The following is a 22,306-nucleotide window of genomic DNA, read 5'->3' on the forward strand; positions in this document are numbered from 1 at the left end:
AATTTGTTATTCTTCATTGCCCTGTTCCTTTTTCCCCCAAGGGTGTTCTCTTCACACCTGCAGGAGACTTGTTCTTTCACTTCTGTATTATCGTATTATTTACTGCATTTATGAAAAACTGGGCAAGTGTTTTTTAACAGCCATCATGACAACTTTGAAACAAACAGGGCAGTAATGTTGTGTTAAAAAGCATGGAATTTTCCAAGAAAGAAGCTTAGGAAATTAAATTCATTGGAAATAGGAATTTTGAGATTTATGTTATTATGGGAGAAGAATGAGGGAAGCAAAGAATTGATTCTCCACTAGACACTGCAGACTGGTGGTCTGGCAGCGAGACATTCTCGTTTGCACACAGTGTTTAACGTTTTGTGGAGTCAGTTGCAAAGGTTAAAAAATCTGGAATTTTCCCATTACGATTTCTTTTCCATTTTGTACTTAAAAAATAAATAAATCGGAAGCTCGAGCAACATTCCTATATAGCATCAGTTACCTGGGGCTCAGAAATGCTGCCATGGACGGCTGTGCTCGGTTCAGTTTCCTGCCTGTGTGTTATCAATTCCTCTTCTAAGTGGCTAGAAGCCTCATTAACTGTCCACCTAGAGTCAGGAGGGCTTCAGTATTCTGCCACAGGCCAATGAGAGCCTGGGGAGTTTGGAATTCTGGATTCTTTGTACCTGTGGGTCCTGATGGTAGATGTGCTGTTTTTAACCGGCTGCCCATGTGAAAATTGGACCTCAGCTTTCTTAATTAACTAGGTTTCTGTGCAGTGGTGACTCCCACGCGGCAAGGATAGGGCCAGAGGCATGTGTTCCTGGAGGAGGAAACTACGTACCAGACCAGATGAGACCTGTTTTCCCTTATGAGGTTCGGAGACTATCAGTTCCCCCAAAACGTAGTGTCTTAAAGCAACAGTGTTAACATTTCTTGTTTCGCACGTTTTCTGTGGGCCAGAAATATGAGAGTGGCTGAGCTGGGTGGTTCAGGCTCATACGTAGTATGTCATGAAAGTGCAGTTAGCGTGTGAGGCAGGGCCTTGACCGGGACTAGAGGACCCACTGCCAAGGTGGCTCGCTCACACGCCTCTGGCAGAGGCCCAGTTCCTCCTCATGAGCACCTCTGCATAGGGTTGCTTGAGAATCTCGTAACAGGGCAGCCGACTCGCCCCACAGTGATGTAGTCTTTGCTGACCATTCCTTCCGCCATATTCATTGGTCACATGGACCAGCCCTGACCCAGTGTTGGAGGAGATGACACAACGCATGAATGAATACCAGATGTTGGGAATCTATGGGGCTGCCTCCGAGGCCGGGGTCCCCCAATACCAGCCTCCTCATTAGCCCTATTTCCAGTCACTGCGTGAGTGACCAGTGCGACAGCTTGTAATGTCACACCGCTCGGCTGGACAGAACGAAAGGTGAAAGGCAAGCGTGTGGCCAACACTGGTGCATGGTTGAGTCAAGGTCACTGGCCAGGTTATTGCTCACCTCCCTAAGATGTTCCTGTGACCAACAAGAAAGAGAGGGTGACAAAAGAAGCGATGAATTGCCCCAATGTGTTGGAGGAAGTAGATTCCTTCCCCAATTCTTCTAATTTCCTCCAGTCTTTCCCTGTTGAACGTTGGGAGGCTCCACATTCTCAAAGCTGCGAGACCTTCGAAGATAATGACAAAGTGATTGTAAGGCAAAGTGAGTATTCCAGTACTCCTGTCAGGCTGCCCCGCCGGCTCTCGGGATCTTTGACAGTGCTGGAGCGGTTTTGTCAAAGCTACAAAGAAAATAACTGACTAGCATCTAAAAACAGTAGTGATGAGATTCTCATGTTAGATTGGCTGGTTAGGGAAGACCTTTCTGAGGAAGTGACCTTTGAGTAGAAACCTTGATTGAGTGAGGGATTGAGTCTCGAAAGTATGTAGGGGAAGAATATTTCAGAGTAAGGGAGCAGCAGGTGGAAAAGCCTGGCAGAAACTTGCTTGGCTGTGCTTCCACGCCCTTCCACTGCCCAGCACTCCCCATGGACTGCTTCCGGCTGGACCCCTGCTCTGCTCTCTTGACCACAGTCTTGTAGTCTGGCTTTGCCTTCTTCTCAAAAGACATACTTCTGTATGCTGGCCAGATTCACATGGGAAGCATGATGTTATGCTGTGGTGATTCTATGTGTATTTCCCCTTTTCCTCCCCACAGAGATTTTTACAAAACTCTGTATGCAAACAGGTATTTTTGTTTGTTTCACTTGAGTTGCTTTTGCATAATGTAACAGACCATGATTTCACATGTACAGTAATTCATAGAAAGTGACAGTCATCTTGCTTAGACACCTTAGTTCTCAAAACTAGCTTGCTAAATATAGTACCTTCTCAGTCCCATATAAGGTACCATAAGAAAAAGAAAAAAATAAAGGTCAAAGTTTCCCCACCCACGAATTTGGTTATAAAAAACAGCAAAGCAGGGTTTTTCTGAACTTGAATCAGTAAAATTTTAATGTAAATAGTATCCTGTTTTGACAAAGTGCTAAACCACAGCAGTCTCAGAAAGGCACTATTAAGCTTTTGTCAATATCTGCTGGCATCTCTCAACAGGAAACTTTGGATGGCTTTTGTTGTCCTTTTGTGAAACACTGACACAGGATGCATGCCCTTATTTGTTGCATCCGGAAAATGGTCAGAATAGCTCTGGTGAGGCCGATCCTGTTTACATTAACTCGGATATGTTGCATAACCCTTTCACAGACAAAACCTGTATTGTTTCTTCTGTTCAATTAATCAATATTGGATTTCTGACTTTGCTCAGCTCACCTCCAGAATGAGACAGTACGATGTCACACGAGCTCAATTTAAGGACCCATAACAAAGAATTGAGCCCGTAAGCTCTTTTCTGCCTTGCTTGTATGCTCCCATCAGTTTACAGTTCAGTTGTGTGGGGCCTGCACAATTCTTGAATGGCCTGGACTCCCCCAAGAAATCCCAGGTCCTCTAACAGCTCTTTGTTGGAATTCATTCCAGCTCTCTTTCATCTCAGTTTGTTGCATGTTGAATAGTAAGTTGCATTTTACTGTAAAGGTGACTGCGTTTTCCTTATGGGGCCTTCAGGGTAAACAGCCGTTAGTTTCCATCTGTGAACACACATGTAGCTTATGTTTGGGTAGGGTTCCCGGTGCTTCCGAAGTCATTATTTTTCTTTAATGTTCCTGCTCCATGGTTGTGCGTAGATAGACTCTATGCCCCAGTGCCAAATGGAGGAGTAGCCTGTAATTCCAGCTGAATATGTCACAGTTGAAAGTAGGATGGAGTGGAAGCCTGTGATGGATCAAACAAATAGCTTTTAATTTTACATAAATTGGTTTTCTACTTTGCTCTGGGGCAGAAGTTTGCAGCCCAGGGTCACATTAGATGTCTCTCAGGATTTGGAAGAGAGGCATTCTTGGAAAGTGTGGCCAGACAACTCAGAATTTCATTCCCCGCCTGTCATTGGCTGACTTGGAGAGATTGGTGATGGCTTCTCTAGCCTCGGAGAGCAGCCCTTATATCTTGACCAGCCAGAGACACCAGTGATTAGAAAAGGCAACAAACCATTCCAGATTCTCCAAGAATACAGTTAGCAGGGCATTTGTTAAATGAGTCTCCTCCCCACACACTTTTGTCATAATGATGACATTGGTATATCGCCCTGTCACATAAGGGAGAATTAGAAGAATCTTTTAGGCAAAGCTCATGAGTCTCTTTGTTATGGAATTAACTAACAATCCTGGATGGGTAACAAGTACAGCAGGGGCAGTCAGAAAAGGCAGACCTCTCTTTTTGCCCTCTGCCCAAGGACAAAAGATGGAAGGAGCCAGCTGCCAACAAGAGACACTGCTTTCAGGTGTCAAAGAAAACAGTTATGAAAGATTTCCATCTGATATTTTTAGGTCAGATTTTAGAATTGTTGGCCATGTAGCCAAGAGATCAGTCCAGGCTTTAGGGACACGGGAACCATGTCTGACTCCTGACCTGCCACTGTGACCTTAGGCAAGATATTTAACCTTTTCACTTTTGTGTGTGTGTGTGTGTCTATACAATTGCATAAATGATACCCGCCTCACAAGCTAAGGTAAGGACCAAATGAAAACTGGGACATAAAACACCCAGCCAGAGATACCAGCATGTGACACATACTTAACAAAAGAGGCTAATGTTATGAAAACTTGATGGAATTTTTTACGATGACTTGAAAACAGGTTGATTATTAATATTTGTTATCAATAAAAATCTTAAGCCATAGGACCTCCCTAATCTTTGGCTAGAAATTCAAATAACAGGAGAATAAAAAAATTGTGGGATGCTGAATATTAATGAGGTAAAGTGAAAAAGTTACATGGAAAAAAAAAAGTAGCTCCAAACTATTGATAAGCTGGACAGAAAGCACAACGGCGTAGAAATGAGTGGATTTTTACAAATCATTGAATGAAATAAATAAATGGAGAACAGCCGTTTCGTGTCCAAATTCATATATTTAAACGATGATGATTTTTTAAAAAATTTTTTATAAAGGAAGAATCAAAGCCTTTTTTAAAAATTAACTTTATTTAAAGAGAGGTTAATCTTTAAAAGAAACTTATCCTGTTAAAATGCCCTGGTCTCATTAAGTGATTTCAATCAGCATAGCTTACACAGTGAACATTGTGAAAGTGGCCACCAAAAGACAATGTATTTCCCTAGAACACACGGATTACAGTAAAATAGTTGCTAACAGATTTTGAAAATTATTTATCATCAGACTTTATGAAATTATGATCATCACAGTTTGGCAAATTGGACCCCCCCAAAAAGAGAAACTTTAATGTAAAATTCAGAAAAAAGGGAGAAACAGACCCAAGAGTGAGGAACCAGTGCAGGGTTTGTGGAAAAGGACAGTAAAAAAATTTTGAGTGAAAACCCATTAGACCAAGAAGTCTTCATCGACTTTCATCATGAGACCTTGGGGGGATTTCTTTGTATTTTTTTCAGGTGGTGAAAATGTCTTGAAGAAATTCCCAGAGCTTATGAGTAGAAGACACTTTATTGAATTTTAAAGTGATGTTGCAGGCCTACCCTAATCGGAAACTTGTAAATTTGGGTAATCGAAAGAAAAATGCATATGTGGTAAATTGAAACCTAGTGACTGATGCGTGGCTGCGGGTGTTTGCCTATAATTGGGGTTGACTTGGGGAATCCGTCCCAGAATGGCATTACTTGAACCAAGATTTGCGCCTGCCATCATGTGCTTTGTAATTGGTGTTTCCCTCTTGCTATACTTTTCAAGGTTGATTGGAGGTATTAACATAACTACTTCCTAATCTCCTTGTGGAAAGAGGTACCTGTATTAGTTAGAACCTTTCCACATGCAAATGTTAAAACCCAACTTAGACTGGCTGGTGATGGGGGGAAAAGTCTGTTGGCTCAGAACTTCAAAGTTCAAGGGTTAGCCTGGCCTCAGACACAGCTGGGACCCAGCACTCAAATAATATCATCAGGTCTTTGCCTAGCTCCATTTTTGGTCTGCTTTTTGGGGGGGTTGGCTTGTGTTCTTTCTTTGTCAGGTTCTCCCATTGCTGAGGCAAGATGGTCTCTGAGAGCCCCAAATTCGCATATTTATAGCTGAACACCCCCTGCAGAAAAGAGAGCATCTCTTACTCAGTAATTCCCACAAGTCTCTGAATTGACTGAATGGCTTGAATCATCTATGCCTGAAGCAGTCACTGTGGACAAGGGATGGGAACATACTGACTGGCTGGGATTGAACTGTGTGCCCACCTCCCTGATTCCGCTGGACAGAGTTGGGTCCATTTAAAACCACATTGATCTGGAATAAATAGGAGGTAAATTGGTATACCTCTGTTTTCCTTTTAGAAAATGATGAAGCGGATGCTGTGTAGACATCTTACCCCTCATTATCTTAGAGATCAGGCATGCTGCAGTGCTCGGGGTCAGCCAGGTTAGTGGAAAGATCACCTCCTTAAGGGATGGTGCGACTTGATATTTGATCTTAACCATGTGACTCACTGCTTGTAGAGCTTGGGAGAGCAGTGTAAATAAATTTCCTAGGACTCAGTTTTCTCATCAGAAACCAAAGGCAGTTGGCCCAGAATATTTCTGCAAGTCCCTTGTTGCTGGAAAAAGTCTGTATTTCAAACTTAATTCATCTTTGTAGTGGTTTTCATATTATGCTCATTTCATAGACTAGGGATGTCTGGTAGAATTTTCTACAGTTGGTAAGTATGACTGAGGAACTAATTCTTTACTTCACTTTATTGTACCTGTTAGGTTGGTGCAAAAGTAATTGCCGTTTAAAAGGTTAAAATTAATTGCAAAAAACGCAATTACTTTTGCACCAACCTAATAACTTAAACTTAAATAGCCACATGCAACTAGTGTCTTCCCTGTTGGACAGCTCAGCTCCACATTAATGGCCAAATAGAGTTCCATGGATTTTAGACGAGTGGCAGTGGAAGATCACTTAATTCTTGGTGTCCTGCGCCTTTTTGTAAGTTAATAATTTAGTGTATTTTTCATTCATAATTTGTAGTTAAAATAAAAAGCACTGCTGATTCCAACAACTACAGAAAGACCATTGTTTCCCTACATATCCCCCAACCAAGAGAAAGTGTTGTGTTAGAGGTTGGTTATTTTAGTTTTTGTGGTTCCTCATGTATCTGTCTGCCCTGCCAGGTGGTGTGAGGCAATGGAAAGAATGCTTAATTAGAAGTTTGGGTTCTGGTGTCTGTTCTGCCAGCAACTACTTAGATGTGTGACCTTTGGCTAGTCATTTTCCCTTCCTGGGCATGAGTTTCCTCATCTGGAAAATGAGGGGGTGGGATTAAAATGATCTCTAAATCTATTCCAGATCAAAGTTTCTACTATTCTAAGTCTTGTTCTTCATCCTCACGGCCTCTCTCTTTATGTAGTCACTGAGTTGTAAGTGCAGGCGATTGAAAGGACTGGGCAGAGAGATACCTTGGCTCATTTTGACATATGAATTGTGGAGTCCTGTAACACTTGTCAGACTCCCATTGGATCTGAAAGAACCCTGCAGAAAGTCAAGTTCTGCTTCAATATTGCTTAGTGTTCTAATCCCAGATAAATCTAGAAGAAAATGAGTAACAGGTAGCATTAAGCAATGCATCCTTAATTTAAAAGTTAGTTCAGTCTGAGAAGGCCTTGTTAGGCCACTTCCAGAGTTGGAAGTGGAGGGAAAGCCTTCGGAGAGGATGTGGGTAAGATGGGCCAAAGTGAAGAATATTGAGTGAGGGACAAAGGAAGGGTTGTTAGGTGAAGTAATTAGTTCATCAACTAAAACCGTATCTACTACTGCCTGGTAAGACTGAAGAAAGAAATTCAGAGATGTAAGCCTATCTTTGGTACCCAATGAAGTTAGGATTAAGGAAGGATGTTTGAAATGACTTCATCTGTAGAAGGCTGGATTTTGAAGGAGGAGATGAATCACAAATGAAAGGAAAGAGGAAGGAAAGAACATTGGCCAGATTTGTGAGAGCAGGTAGGAGGATTTGAAGTGTTCCAAAGGACAGTATGGTAGGATGTGTCAAACCAGTACAGAGGGAGAGAGGCATCAGCTGGGGCTGAACAGAAACAAGATGTTTATTTGGTGATTTAATTTTCCTGTTCTGTAATGACGTGCGCTAATTGTGTTGTTATGGTGTGATAAGGCATCAGAGTTAAAACGTATTGATGTCCTGCTAGTGAATTCTCGTTGTAAATAAAAGCTCCTGTACTCTGTCTCTGTAGGATCAGTTAGACAGGGTTGCATCTTGTAGCTTTATTTTTATTTTTTAACGGCTATCTTTATGTATGGGAACAGTCATCTCCGGAGATTTATTTTCATTTCAAAAACTTCTAAAGGTGTTAATTGCATTTTTCAAAACTCTTATGTAATTATTTAAAATTATTCTACCGGCACCATAAATCAGAACTTTTCCCATTATATTGCCGAGGAACATTTATGACCTGTTTAGACAGTTTTGATTTATAGGTTTAGGAAACAAGAATATAGAAACCATTGCCAGGTTTTAATTTGGAAATTTCTTTAGCCACGTCTATTTCTGCAGTGAAGAGAAAAAGAAAGCTGGTGGGAGAGGTGATTGGCGAGATATGTTCCATACTAGTAAGATGCAAGAAAAAGAGACACAAGGCCTGATCTGGGGGTCCTGCTCTGAAATGAGTGATTAGTGTGTCTTTCACATGCCGTTCACTCTTTCTAGGCATTATTTTTAAATGCTGTTTCCAGGTAACAGGTACCTAATTCTGTGTGAGTTATTTAACCCTTTTGCCTCGACCGTCAGATATATCCAAATGAATATTTCCATCCACTGAGTGCGGATGGAAACTTCCAGAAAGGAAGTTTAGGAAGGCAGATGTATATTTTACTACAGTTTTGTGTTTTTCAAGAATGAATAACAATAGGAAATTTTCATACATAAAAGTAATGTCATTTATATACCAAGCAGCTCAAATTGTTATTAAATGCATAAAATAGTCAAAATATCAACTTTTTGTTTTTTTGTGGATTTCTGACATGTCTTGGAAAAAAAACCCAAAAACCTGAAATCAGTTAACACAGTGAAAGTGTTAACTTTCTAGATCTCAGCTTCTCCACCTATAAAATGTAGATTGATAACAGGAACTCTTCACTGGTTTATGGCGTAGGTTAAGGAAGGCTGTTCATTTATGCATTGAGGAACATATGTTGATGAAGCATCTCCTAAGAGTCAGGCCCAGTATTACGTGCTGAGGGAGGGTGGCAGGACGAACCACAGTGACCCATGCCTGACCTCTCCCTGTGCTTTCAGTCTGGACCCAGGTGATAAATGTGAGTAATCCCTGGCATGAAGCAGTCTGGTAATTGTCAGATGATTGCAGTGGCACTCCAGTTTAGGTGTTCTGAAACACTGGAACACACACATTCACAAACTGATCACAAGACAGCTCAGATTATGTGATTTGAGGAATTTAGAGATGATAAAAAGTGTGTGTCTGTCAAGGAAGGATGGAGAAGAATTAATATTTTGCGATGAAGAATCATGATCTTTTTAAAAAGATCTCAGCAGGTTGAAATTCTGGATCAAACTGAAAGAGACCTTCAATGGGATTGTGTGCGAGGCTCCGCTCATGGCACAAGTGTGGGGTAGAGAGCCCCAGTAAGAGCCGCTCACGGACAGTTAGTTAGGGGACGGTTGTGGAATCAATAGGAGCCAGTCGTGACCTGGGCGGAGGCAGGGGCACTGATGACCCTCAGCTGCAGTAACAGAATAGGGGGTTGAGGCTCTGATCTCCGCTGGCAGCCGTCCTGCCCTGCTCGTGTTTGGACACTACATTCGAAGGGGGTTCTGTCGGCCGGAGTGGCAGGCTTTTTATATCACATATCGAATGCTGGCTATGTGTTTGAAACAAACCAGAAGCTACCTAGCGTCTTAAGGCGCGGGGCAAAACCAAGACTGTGTGAGGCCTGGTAGGAAGGGGCCGAATCACTGTGGTACCGGGATAATGAGCATCAGTTGTTGAGATTAACTTTGTCCCTAAATCTGCAATCCCCAGAATCCAGGGGACTAAAGGGAAGTACAGGTCGTGCCAGCTCTCAGTCTTCTGATTCCGAAGAAAAGAGTTAAAGTGCTCCAGTGACTGTTCAGTGGCCCCAATAAAGTGTGGGCTCTGGCCTTCCTATAGATTTCCCCTAATCTTTGTTCCTTAGCTGCATCAGGCAAGAGGCTTCACAGACACAGCAAAATGGAGTGGAGACACCTGAGCGACGAAAAGCCAGTTTCAAGATGTTCTGATGTTGCCAGCACCTCAGGAAAATGTTTTTCCCGCCTTTCCAGTTTTATCTCCAGTCAGGATTCTTTTCATTTGACAAAATTAGCAAGACAAATGGAAGACAGATGATTTTTTTAAAACCTGGATAGATATTTATCTTTAGTAGGTACAGTTGTGTTGGACTTAAGTGAGTCTGCTTGCAGCTATAAAATCTAAACCTTGAATCATAGTTTGTATTCAATTTGCTTTCTTTTTTCATTTTCAGAGAATCTGATCGATCATTGATTGCTGTATATGAGTGCATTTTTTGCATGAGGTCACTCCATCATAAAATTGTCATCAACGAGATTTTGGCCCCTACCTTGGCAGTCTAGAAATGCTTCTCTTATCATTGACTGTGCATGTCACAGAGAGAGGTGCTATGGTTTAACATGTCCTCCGTTACCTTTTCCTTTGCACCTTGCTGTGGACTGGAAGGTGAGAGTGAAGAAAGTGCAGTATTCGTCTCTTGGAGTTTGGAGTTTAGAGAAAATACATGCATGAAACATGAATGAAATGGGAAAGAGGAAGGATGGAAGGAAGGTTAATTCATTTATCTGTTTATTCGCTTGTTTATAAGTTCATCATATGTTTGTTAAGGGGCTGTAACATCCAGGGCACTCTTTTTGGCATTTGATGAACTAACTAATTCAATATCTGGTAGAATGTTGAAATAACTAATGCTGTAGGAAGTCAGGGAAATGGTCCCACCCCAAATTCAGTGCCATGGATGGTAAGATGGCTCAGTTAGTGGAGTGGTCTCTTCCACTCTCTCACACGTGTGTGTTTGTTTTTCTGTCAGAGGAGGCAGATTTGCCTAACAGAGGAGTAGTTTTTGTTTAGATGTGGCTTCTTTCCTTTTTTCTATAACATTTACTGTCATAGAACTAGATGGGACTTTAGTTGTCCTTCCTGCCCCCCGCTTAGTTCTAAAGGAACAGTGAATAAAAATGAACAAGAGCCGCCTTCCCCCAGTATAGCTCAGCTGCCTCGGAGAAAGCAGAAAGCGCACTGAGACAAGACCCCACAGTTGAGTGATGGTTCAGTGATCGGCGCCTTGCTGAAAAGACCAGTGTGAAAGTCTAGGGTGATCTTGACTGCAGCTTTTGTTAGAGTTTTCTTTACTCTCCTACGGGATTAGCATACAAGTCCTTAATATGTTGTGAGTTTGCCCCGATGGAGGCAGAATCTCTACTTGCCTAATTGTAGAAGATGTCTGTTTTCTAATGCAGTGTTACGTAACCCCTTTGGTGACCAAAATATCTAATTCTTGAGTCCATGCTCCCTAACATTATGTGAGTGGTTCCCAACCCCTGGGTATATGTCAGAATCACCCTCCAAAAAATTGCTGAGGCAAATCACTGAGTCCTAATATCTGGGTCGGAAAGATGAAAATCATAGGTTTGAGAGCATGCCGGGATAGAAATAAAGAACATCAAACTGTAAACTTGGGGGGCGGGGGCAGTGTGTGTGTGGGTTTGATGCCGCTGAGGTCTAGGTTAGGAGAGATTGTTAAATACTGGATGTGATGGGGACGAGGAACAGAGACTAGGCCCTAACCAGGAAGAAAGAGGAGAGAAGGAGATGAATACATTTTTGAGGTAGGAAATACAGATGAAATTGGGAAAAGGAATGAAAACTCTTTGATCTCAAAGCTCGAATTACAAATTGCCCGAAACCACGAATTACAATTGCCCGGCCTTGTTAAATTGTTCATAGGTCCCCAGCATTGTGGCTCTTGTATTTCCCTTGTGAATGTTTGCACATGCTGTTACCAGTAGCTGAAATACCCTTCCCCACCTTGCCCGCCCAACTACTTGGGGCTAAGTACTATCCTTAAATACTCAACACAATCCCTGTCTTATTTTACAAGCCCCCTTGGTCCCTGAGACCTAGCCCCTCTTCTCTGCTCTCTGCAGTGCCAGTGTCTCTTTTCTAAGCGCAGCCGATGATCACATGGATTGCTGCTTCCGTGCTACATGTTCCGTGAGCACTAAGAGACCCATTCCTGACTTTCGGTAGTATGCATGTTGGAAGCACTTTGAACAGAATCTTAAAACCAGTCTATTAGGTCATTAAACCGTGACCTATCTGGGTGTAAGCTGAGCCCTCTCTAAAGCCACAGAAGCTGGGGCTCCCCGAAAGCTTTTCTTCCCAGAGACAAAAAAAGCCAAGTACCATAAAACCCTAGGCTGGGGTTCCATAAATTAGGTCTCATGTTGGCCAGCCTACACATTCTCAGCACTCAGAGAAGACGCTTCTTAGGTTATCCCAAGGGTCCCTTGAGAACTCGAACAAACACCCAACTCCTTCACATACCAAGTGATGAACTGGCTGGTGGATGGGACACCCAGGAAGCTGGAGATAAGAGTGGGGCTGCCTCATTATCCTGGATTTGAAAAAGCAAGACAACTGAATATCTTCTTCCATTGTTGGGATTAACTGAATGAAAGAGCTGCTACTTGGATAAGTTTTGAAATTAGGATCAATACCACCTACATCATAGAAAAAGAGAGGAAAAAAATCATTTTGCCTTCAGGTATTTCATTATAGCAAAAGGAGGAGATTGAAGAAAAAGTTGTGGGTAACAACAATTGTAATGACATTAGGAAACATTTAAGTGTTTACAGTGTGCCAGACTCTCACCCATTTTATCTCATTTAATCCATGGAACAGCCCTCTGGGAGAAGTAATAGAATTAGTTCCTTTTATAGATGACGAAACTGAGCACATAGAGATTAATAATTTACCAAAAGTACAATCAGGAGATGGTGCCGCCAGCACTAGAACCCATGGCAGTCTCACCAGAGCCACCGTAACTAACTTGTCTGGGTGCCTTTGATGATAAGAGATAAAATAAGCCCCATCACTGAGATGTTTCCCCTTTATACCGAAGACACTCCATGTTACCAGGAGAGGTTGGTTCCATCCAAGCCAGGGCTTCTCAGTCACTGTCTGCTGCTCAGTAATGTGCTGGAAGCAGATGAGGAGAGCAGTCTGTCCACCTGTTGGTCTGTCTGTGTTTTTCTCTCTCAGAAATGAAGAAGGGTGTGTGAGAAGCTCCTTGATCAAGGAGAAGTAATTCAAGAGAATAATGAACCCTTGTCCCATTCCCTCATCCCAGCAGTCTGGTTGTGGTACCGACAGATCCAGAGGCAATTCCACATTCATGTGGTCAGTCGAGGTTGTCACTGGATTCTTATAAGAAGCAAAGAAGATAATTCGAATTTTACCTTTGTGCTGTCTCAGGCTCCATTCATGCCGATGACTTAGTGACTCTTGGTTACATCTGTTTTCCAAGGAAGTAAAACTGGACCAGCCACTTTGTTCCTCCAGGCTTACTTCCAGCCCCCAGCCTGGTCTTCAGCTGGGCACATAGGACACAGGCCTTGTTTGGGGGTCATTCAGATCCCACTTCTCCCCGTACTAGCTGTGCAATGTTGGATAATTAATTTCAACTCTCGTCCGCTAGGTAGGCACCATGATGCCTCTTTTGTAGGGTTATTTTAAGGATTACAAGACATTATGGAAAGTGCCGAACCCACCATAAGCTCACAATAAACATTTGCTCTATTTCTCAGCCATCCTGTTACCAGGACCAGCCCTTCCCTCATTTTCCCCTCCTTTGCCAAAGCCTGCTCTGAGGTCCCAGGACGTACCTCCCAATTGGTGACTGGCAGCCTTGTTAGAGTATTTCCAACACCTCCCTGAGCATGACTGGTTCTGGTCTTTGTTCGCTTAGCTGTTATCTCCAAGTCACCTGAGTCTGTAACCAGTAAGTAAAGAGGATCCCTAATGTGGAAGACTGAGCTCTGGAGGAGAGAGTCACATCCTGGCTCCTTTACTCACCAGCCGAGTGACCTCGGATGAGTCCCCTACAACCACGAAGGCAGGACACTTTTCTCCGCTAGACACTTGTGGACCAGGTACTTGCCCTCATTGGATCAATATTCACACCAGTGCTCTCAAATCAGGAAAATGAGTTTAAAAATTGGCACGCCCTCAGAAAATAATGAAAGAAACATCTATCCATGATGAGGCAGATAATCGCTCCCACTTTATAGATGAGGAGATAACCACCAAAATGAACTTTTGGGACCCATTTACTTTGCTCGTCAGTAGTGAAGATTGGATTCAAACCCACATCTCTCACCCTGCCAAGTCCAGTTAACCTTTTCCACATGCAATGGATATGTTATCATAGGGTTTTGTAGGTTAGCGTGAGAATGATGAGATAGGATATGGCGGGGCTTTGTCACTTCAGAAGACTGCCCAAAGGAAGGGGTATTGCTCTTGCTGTGGTTGTACTGTCGGTACCAAGCAGGAAGAAGTCAGGAGTCATGTGAAGTAGAGAGAAGAAAGTTGGAGGGTAGAACAAGTTAGTGCTGCAGTGGGGTGGTGAATGGATGAAAGAGGTGTCAGAGAAGAGCTAACCACAGGGCTGCCGGCTTTCAAAGGTCTAGTCTGTTGGGTTGTCACATTACATAGATGTGTCCTGACCCATCTCAAAAATTGGACATCACAGAATTTAATTAAGATCAATTAGACATTCCTCCTATTGTTCAAAGACAATACCTTATTTGTTTGAAAAGAGGGAAGCTCTACATGACCTGAAAGCTTTCTGCTTCATCTACTGCTTTTCCTCATGAGGGAGGAAATGGCATTTAAAATAATAAAAAAATAAATAGTAGGCCTGCAACCTGGACTGTATACTTTTCTGTATGCATTTTCTCAAGACAAGAGTTGTTAGATCTCAAAGGAGTCTAATATCGCTGGGATACTCTGCTTCCTTACTAAGTTCGCTCGTGATCCCATCTGGACATAACCTATGGCGTCAGCCTGCCATGGAAATGCCACTGCTCCCAGGAGCCACCTGATGCATACACTGTCCATTTTCCTCTCTCCTTTCCAAAGTAGAACAGACCAAAGCAGGCGAATGTCTTGGGAGGTAGAACCAGATATTCAGAAAATCATTTTGGTGGGAGCAGTCATGGTGGAAAGAGAGAAGAACTTTGATGGTGAAAGAAGAGGGGAAAAAAATCTCAAGGACAAAGAACATATGTATGTTTGGATTCAGGTAGTTTTAGAGCCGTCATCTGAGGCCCCGCTCATCCCACCAAGACTTGAAGCATGTGTGTCATTTATCCTGTGGCCACAACATGTACGTGATTCACAGTTTCTGACCTACCCAGGATCAGAATAAGGGATTTTGAATTTTCTAAAAAGCACTTTTTTTCTTCTGTTTGTTCCCTGATTTGCCATTGACATGATAATAGTGTCCAAGATGCCCGCGCTCTAAAATCCTACCTATATTTTTAAACTATATTCCTGGTGATTATATATAGGACATTAACTGTAAGCAAGAAAATACCTAGGAGTTAGTCCTCTACTAGTGTGAAATGTATATCTGGTACATAGTATGTCATCAGTAATGACAGTTGTTATTACTATTATTGTTATTGTTATTTTTAAAGAAACCATAGAGAATATCTCATCCATCTTTTTCTGTTTACGTGAAGTGTGTGGGCTCGGAGAGGTGAAGTGACTTGCCCACACTCACACTATTAATTCGTGGCAAAGTCGTACTTAGTACTCCCGCATCATCTCTGGGTTAAACAGACACTGCCCCAGGCCACTTTGGACCAGAAAAGCTCTGCCTACCTCTTTATTTGTCTGTTGAATGAGTCCCACTTTGGAACTGTTTGAAAACCACATGAGCCTTCAGAGTGGGAGGTGAACACCAAAGGTTGTGTAGGTAGTTTGATGCCTGCTGCAGATTCTGTTCCTGGTTGCTTATACATTTCCTTGCTCCACCTGCCCCCTCACCCACTCCCGGCCCCCCCACCCCCGAAGAACTATTCTCTCTAAAAAAGAAGACAAATCTTTGGATTTTTAAATGGCAGCTCTTAAAGATAGGGGTTGTGTGTGTGTGTGTGTGTGTGTGTGTGTGTGTGTGTGTGTGTGTGTCTCTATCTGGTGACTGTTAAGGCAGGAAAATTCATAGCACACTATAGGGCCCCAGAAAATGTTTTCTGCGTAGTGGTTTCTATGCCACACAGTGTGGAAGGTAATTATGTTTGGAGGGGATTCCACAGCCTGCACGGGCTTCCCCGGTGTAAGATTTATTGTCAGCTGGATTGGGTGTTCTTTATAAGAGCATTTACTCGGCATCTAAAGCACTGTCAAGAGTGCTACTTCCTGAATGCTTTTGAGGTTGCAACTGCTGAGCTTCATTTTCCCGTCTTGGAGATATATTTTTGAAATGGTATGCGGGGATTTGTAAGGCCTCGTGCTTCCCATTGATACCGACAGGACTTGCACTGTTAAACACCCCCCCCCACACACACACACACACACACGTACACATGCTGCTGCTGCAGAAATCACCCTAATGCCCACAGCCTCCTGCAGACTCGCTGGCCCAGGCGTGCAGGCAGAGGGTGCCTGTAGTGGGGAGTGGGCATGGGAGCACGTCCCATTGTTTCATGTAAGCCGTGCCAGCTAATCAATCTCAAAGTTAACTGTTTTCTTACTTCAACAAAGGATAGGTGAAAGCTCTTCTTTTGCTTTATTTTTTTCCTCCCCTTTATGTGGGTTTCATGAATACCAGAAGAAAACTTGAGCTGCGAGTCAGTTAAATATACTGTATCGTGAAACCTTAGGGACCATTGAAATGGGAACAGTGGCCCTTTACTGCTAAGAAGGTGTTTTATTGAAAATGCGCCGACATGCTCTCCCCAGAGAGTGAGCAAAAGAGAAGGCAAGATGCCCAACATAATACAGGTTGTTCTCTTAGGCAAGCTAAAATATGGAGTTTGGCACTCTTGTGCTGTGAGCAAGGAGCAATAGAATAGACGAATGTGCGTTTCTACATGAAAAGTGCCATATTTCACTGGCGATGTCCCTCCCCCGTTTTTTAAGTGTTTTAATTTATATATTCCAGTTAACAGTTCATTACGTGTCCTTTTTCTCTCCAGCTTTTAAAAGTTGTCTTTTGAGTAAGTTGAGGTAGTTGAAATTTCCTAATCCTGGCTGGTTTACCAGCAGAGGGCAGGCATAAAGAAGGTTTTGACATGAGGGTGTGTCAACCTAGGTTCACAGGAGGGTGGTGTGGCGTGGAGGCAGACCTGTGAGCATTGTTCAGGGCGAGCTGGGACACGCTCCCCTTGCCTCTCCACAGGCTGGCTGCACATGGCAGGTCTCCGGAAAAGCTCACTTCACTAAGTAAAGGTGGCTACCTGCCTTTATCTGATTTTCAGCCATTTCCATAATCAAATGTTAAAAAAAATTCAAATGTAATTTCATCCCCCGAGAGCTATCTTTTCTTTCTCTTTCAGTGACCCAGTTCTGGTTATGCTTAAAATCAAGGGTTTGCATGTACTGTGTTTCCCCGAAAATAAGACCTACCTGGAAAATAAACCCTAGCATGATTTTTCAGGATGACATCCCCTGGATATAAGCCCTAATGAGTCTTTTGGAGCAAAACTTAACATAAGACCCGGTGTTATTTTCGGGGAAACATGGTAGGTGTGCATGGAGGGGAAATAAGGACTCATACCTAATGGTGGTAGTGATTTCTTTTTTCCTGATATCTGAAGGAAAAAGCTCTGTGGGAAATGCTTTCTTTCCCTAGAACATGGACCTTTTTGAGAACTTTGTGACTTCAGTGTAATCTACTCTAACCTTGTGGTCGAAGCTGGTCTGTAATACATTTTACATTACATTAAAACAAGGGATTATATAGTTTTATCATAAATGAGAGAGTAATTTGTTACTGTCAATCAAATGAGAGTTCGAACAGGACAAATGTTGCTGTTTTTATTTTCCATATGTTATTTTGTTTAGCGGTGATGTTTTATGAATGACTTTACATTTAGAGTGAGCGATTGGGGGGTGGGGCGTAAATGTTTCCCATAGCTTATATACCCATCATGTTCATACGTCACCTGAATGTGACGTTATAAATTAACCAGGAACATGGGCATTATAAAGTGTTGCATTAGGTGCAGATTCTAATGGCATTTGGGAAGATGTTATAAGGAGAAGTTTAAACTCCTATAGATGAACAGCGAGAACTCAGTCTTCTCCCAAAGGCTTCTCAGTGGCCAAGCAGGCACCGAAGAGAAACAACATAATTAGCTTCATTGTCAACACAGACATATAATAACAGTCACACAAACAACACCAGTACTGAGCTAACCGCCTTAGTTCTCTTAGGTAGACGGTGTATTAATTTTATTTTTAAGTAAAAGCGCCACTTAAATCAAGTAGGCACTGTGCTTCCTTGGAGACAAATGCCCAAACCTTAGGAATTGGGTATTGCCTTGCAATTTAGTGACTAATAGGCCGGTTGGCGGTTCTTGGAGACGTCAGAAGTACTAACGCAGGACTCCCTCTGGCAGGCTGTCAAGCCCCTTTCTGGGGTAAGGGGCCTGGATTTTATATTCTTGTTGTTTCGGCGCTTTCTATCTAGCACAGAGTCAGTTGGTCAGATCTCTTTAAGTTCTGTCATTTCAGAATATGTTCTGGGTACTCCACTAAATTAATTGGAAAAGGGAGAGGAAATAAGTGTTAACGCAAGTGTTGTTCGGAAGAAGATGGAGAATTGAATTAAGGTCTTGGTCTCTCATCATGCGGTTGATTTTTCGACCCATCAAATTGTTCATCAATGTTTATTTCACTGACTCTGACAGATCAACTCTCAAGCAACAGAAACTACAGTTATTTCCTCTGAAAACCTGGTACCTTAACAGGCTCTATCTGGGCAGGTCTCCCGCTCTCAGTGTTGCTAGAAAAAGTGAGCCACTGTCCAGTCACATGTCTTTCTCTGGTTATTTCCAACCAGCTTCTGGCAAAGCAGGAACTCAGTTGGAGCTGAGGACCACGTGGGCGAGACCCCCTGCTGTGCCATTCATCAGTGTGGGAATAACCTCCTGACAAGATGCTCCTTCTGACTCTTCCCTTAAATTACACCTTATCTCCATTCTCAGCTCTGAATGGGCAGTAAAAACCTTTCACTTTCTCCTGTGTTCAAGGCTAAGGCTCAGCAAAACCAAATATAATGCATGATTTTTGTCCCAGGTGTGTTATTTGGTGGTTAGAGTTTGGTGTGGGATCATAGTAATCTGTTCTTAAGTACACAGCCAGCTGCACAATGGACTCATTTAGCGACTGATAGGTTTCTTAATATGTGGTGTTTGAACAAGGGCTGTATGTGTTGTGGCTGTTAGGATGTGGGCATCAAAAATACTTTTAAGTACAGTATTTAGCATTTCTTTCACTCTTCCTTAAACATTAGCCCCTCCCACCCACTCTTCATTTTATATTATCATGGCCTCTCTTTCTCAGTAACTTCAGTATCTGCTTCCCCCTGGGGCCTGTGGTGCTGGCTATGTTTGATTCTTGGAGGAAGAAAATCACTTTGCCTTTCTGAACCTCAGTTTCTCCTCTCTAAAATGGGGATTGCGATTTCTATTCAAGTTTTGAAAACTAAATGAGACCGTATGGCTGAGTAACCCATTCTAAAGTCCTCACAATTCAAAAGCCTTTTTTGGGGATGGGGGGTGGGGTTAGGGGGCCTTTCTGACCCAGCATTTCCAAAATGACCTATCACTCATGGTAATGAATAAATGGCACTAAGTCTTATAGGTCACTGGCAGTTTTAGCAGGTTATACTGTATGCCAGTGATGGAAGGTTCCAGTTCTCAATGAATCCCAAGAACAGGGCAGGTAGACAGCACCAAATAGAGGGGATCCTGAGAATCCAGAATTCATCAGAATGGTTGGGGTACATACGGCTTTGTTTCGAGCACCTGGAAGGGCAGTTGCTACATTTCAGTCTCTTCCTGAAAGCCAAGGGGACATTAACCCCTCGGCAGGGCAACTACGTCCCTGCATGGTACTCGTGACGTGAGTGGGCAACAAAGTCCCGACACACAGGTTCAGATACAGTGAGTAACACAGCTTTATTTGGGGACCAATGTCCCTCCAGAGACCAATGCTCTGGTAAGCACTGAAGGTTATATAGAATAGAACAGAATTTAATAACGAACCAAGTCCCAGAGTCAATGAGGTAGACAAGGTTCCTGGTCTGGGAGAGGCGACTGGGCCCACGACGGGTCTGAGGAGAGCTGGTCTTGCAGGGAAGAACTTCGGAGAGTCGCGATATCGTGGCTTGCCCCTCGCAGAGGGTCTTAGCCAGAGCGCCCAGTTGGGCTACTCAGAGCGTTGCTCTGGAGTTCTGCTTTTATCCTCTTTTCCTTGGACTTGTTTACCCCTGAGGTGATAACCAAAAGTGGTTTTGGTGAAGGTGTTTGTCACTCAATTTTGTTATGCTCTGTTTCACACAAAAACATGTTTTTTACTTCACTCTTATCAGTCTCACACATGTGCGGCCATAGTCCTGTCCCTACCAGTAAACAACTTGTTTTGCAAACCTCAATCCAACATATATCATTCATTTTATACGCTCTATACCAGCTTATCCAGGTTTATCATTGATGGTACATTTCCTTGCCTAGAAGTAGTCTCTGAGTCACTGTGTCATGTTTGGAGAGAGGGCAGGGAGGACTCCAAGTGGCCTCTGAGTTAGCTTGCTAAGCCACTTCCTTCTCCATACTGTCACCTCCCCTTTATCCAACCATCAGTCCTTTAAACACCACCTCCCCAAGGCGTCTTTCCTCACCTCTCCTCTCCCACTTATCTCCCCCTGCTCTGTGGTCCCATGCACCTAAAGCCACCATCATGCAATTTAGTACTTGTGTAACTGCCACATTGCATCACTCTAATTATTTTGTGTAAGGCTTATCTCCACAGCTGGGCCATAAGCCTCTGTGATGTTTGTTGTTTGCTTGTTTGTTTGTTTATTGTTTGTTTTGATGTTCCTGGAGACTATTCCATAGCTGATAAACACTGGCCTGCAAAGAAGGCAGTCCAACTTATAAAACCACACAGGAGTTTTATGGATGCCTCCTGAAGAACTTGTCTTTAAGAAAAAAAAAAATACTCATTCAAATTGCACCCCGATTTTGTTCACAGATATTAAATCTCAAAATAATTTTAATTTGAAAAAATCACATATGTATTTTGAAATGACCACTTTCCACTTTCTGACTGTGTGTTAGTTGGAGAGAACTTCCTATATTTTATTTCCTGTCTTTGGGGCTCTGCCAGCCCCTCCCAAAGGAGTGCCTTGTGTCTGCAAGAATCAGAACTGTACTGATTCTGGCAGATTTAAGGCCCCTCTCCCCAAAAAAGAATGGCCTTGATTTTCTATTGAATATTCATGAGAGGGTGGGGTCACATTTTTGTGACCTGAAAAATTCCATTAATAAATTTGTTATCTGACACAAAAACACTTTAGGGTAGAGAGTGATCTGTGTGGCCCTCATTTAACATCTGATCATAAGTGGACAGTCAACTGGCGCTTTTGTCTCTTTTGCAGCCAGATTAATGGGGCGATAGTCTGCTCCCCTGCTGACCGTATTGAAATTCACACATTTACTTGATTGGAAATTTTATCAATATGCTTTCTGGTTTGTGGTAACTTGCATTAACACCTCAAATGGACAAATGCTTTCAAGTAAAACTCTTGGAATTCTGGGTTAGGATTTGTGGCCCTTCTTTTTTAATTGAAGGAAAATAGGTAATCATCGCTGTCCCTACTGCTTATCCTCGAATATTTTGAGAAAAATAATAAAAATGGTTTTGTTTGTTTTTGAAGTATAGGCCAAGAAGTTTTTCTCTAAATAGAGGTGATTGCTAGAGCTGCCGAAATTAACTAAATTAGCCTGGGACCTAACTTGTGCCAGTTGAGGCAACAGAGTTTAACATATTGGTGACTTTTTTTAAAACACTGTCCTCAGCTTTAAACAGCATTAAAGAGCAGTGACTGTTTCTGATAGAGGTCTTGTTACAGTGCTTATCCAGAGTAGCTTTTGTTGGTGCTGTTGTATAAATAAGAAAGGAATTTAAAGAATTATTTCTTAGCGAACGTCTGTCAAATGCTTTCCTTAGCAGCTGTCGTCCTCGAGGGGAAGTAGCTTGCTTCAGCGACAAGGCACGTTTGGCTGTTTATTTCAGCCCCCGTGTCGGCTTAGTTTTCCTCTCCCCGCACAAGTACACTTCGGCGAGTGGGACTGTTGGAAAGCAGGGGGTGGGGGCGGCCAAAGCGTGGTGAAACCCTCGACGTGAAGCGCAACTTGTCTCGCGTAGGCCGTTTTCGAGGAAAGCGCTTCTGGGAGCCCCGCATCCCCGTCCGATTTTGACAGCTGCCGGGAGCTGCGGCGAGCGCCGCGCGCGGGGCTCCCCGCCTCCGTGCCCCGGTCTGCCCGAGAGGTCGGGACAGCTCCGTGTCAGGGCCCACCCCGCCACCAGCCGGCAGCCGGGCCGAGAGGCAGACGCGCGCGGGCCCGGCCTCCCAGAAGTCGGCCAGAGGCGGGTCAGAGGGTTAACAGCAATTAAGTGGAGTTGCTCCCGAGACAAAAGCAG

The 22,306-nt window shown here is 43.1% G+C and overlaps 1 protein-coding gene across 7 annotated transcripts in view; it reads left to right on the top strand.

Annotated features, from left to right (window-relative positions):
• FOXP1 (forkhead box P1) overlaps positions 1-22,306 on the top strand; it is a 578,556-nt gene that overhangs the window by 453,009 nt on the left and 103,241 nt on the right. The window lies entirely within an intron of this gene.

The sequence above is a fragment of the Rhinolophus hipposideros genome (genome assembly GCF_964194185.1).
Source record: "Rhinolophus hipposideros genome assembly, chromosome: 14".
NCBI classification, from domain to species: Eukaryota; Metazoa; Chordata; class Mammalia; order Chiroptera; family Rhinolophidae; genus Rhinolophus; species Rhinolophus hipposideros.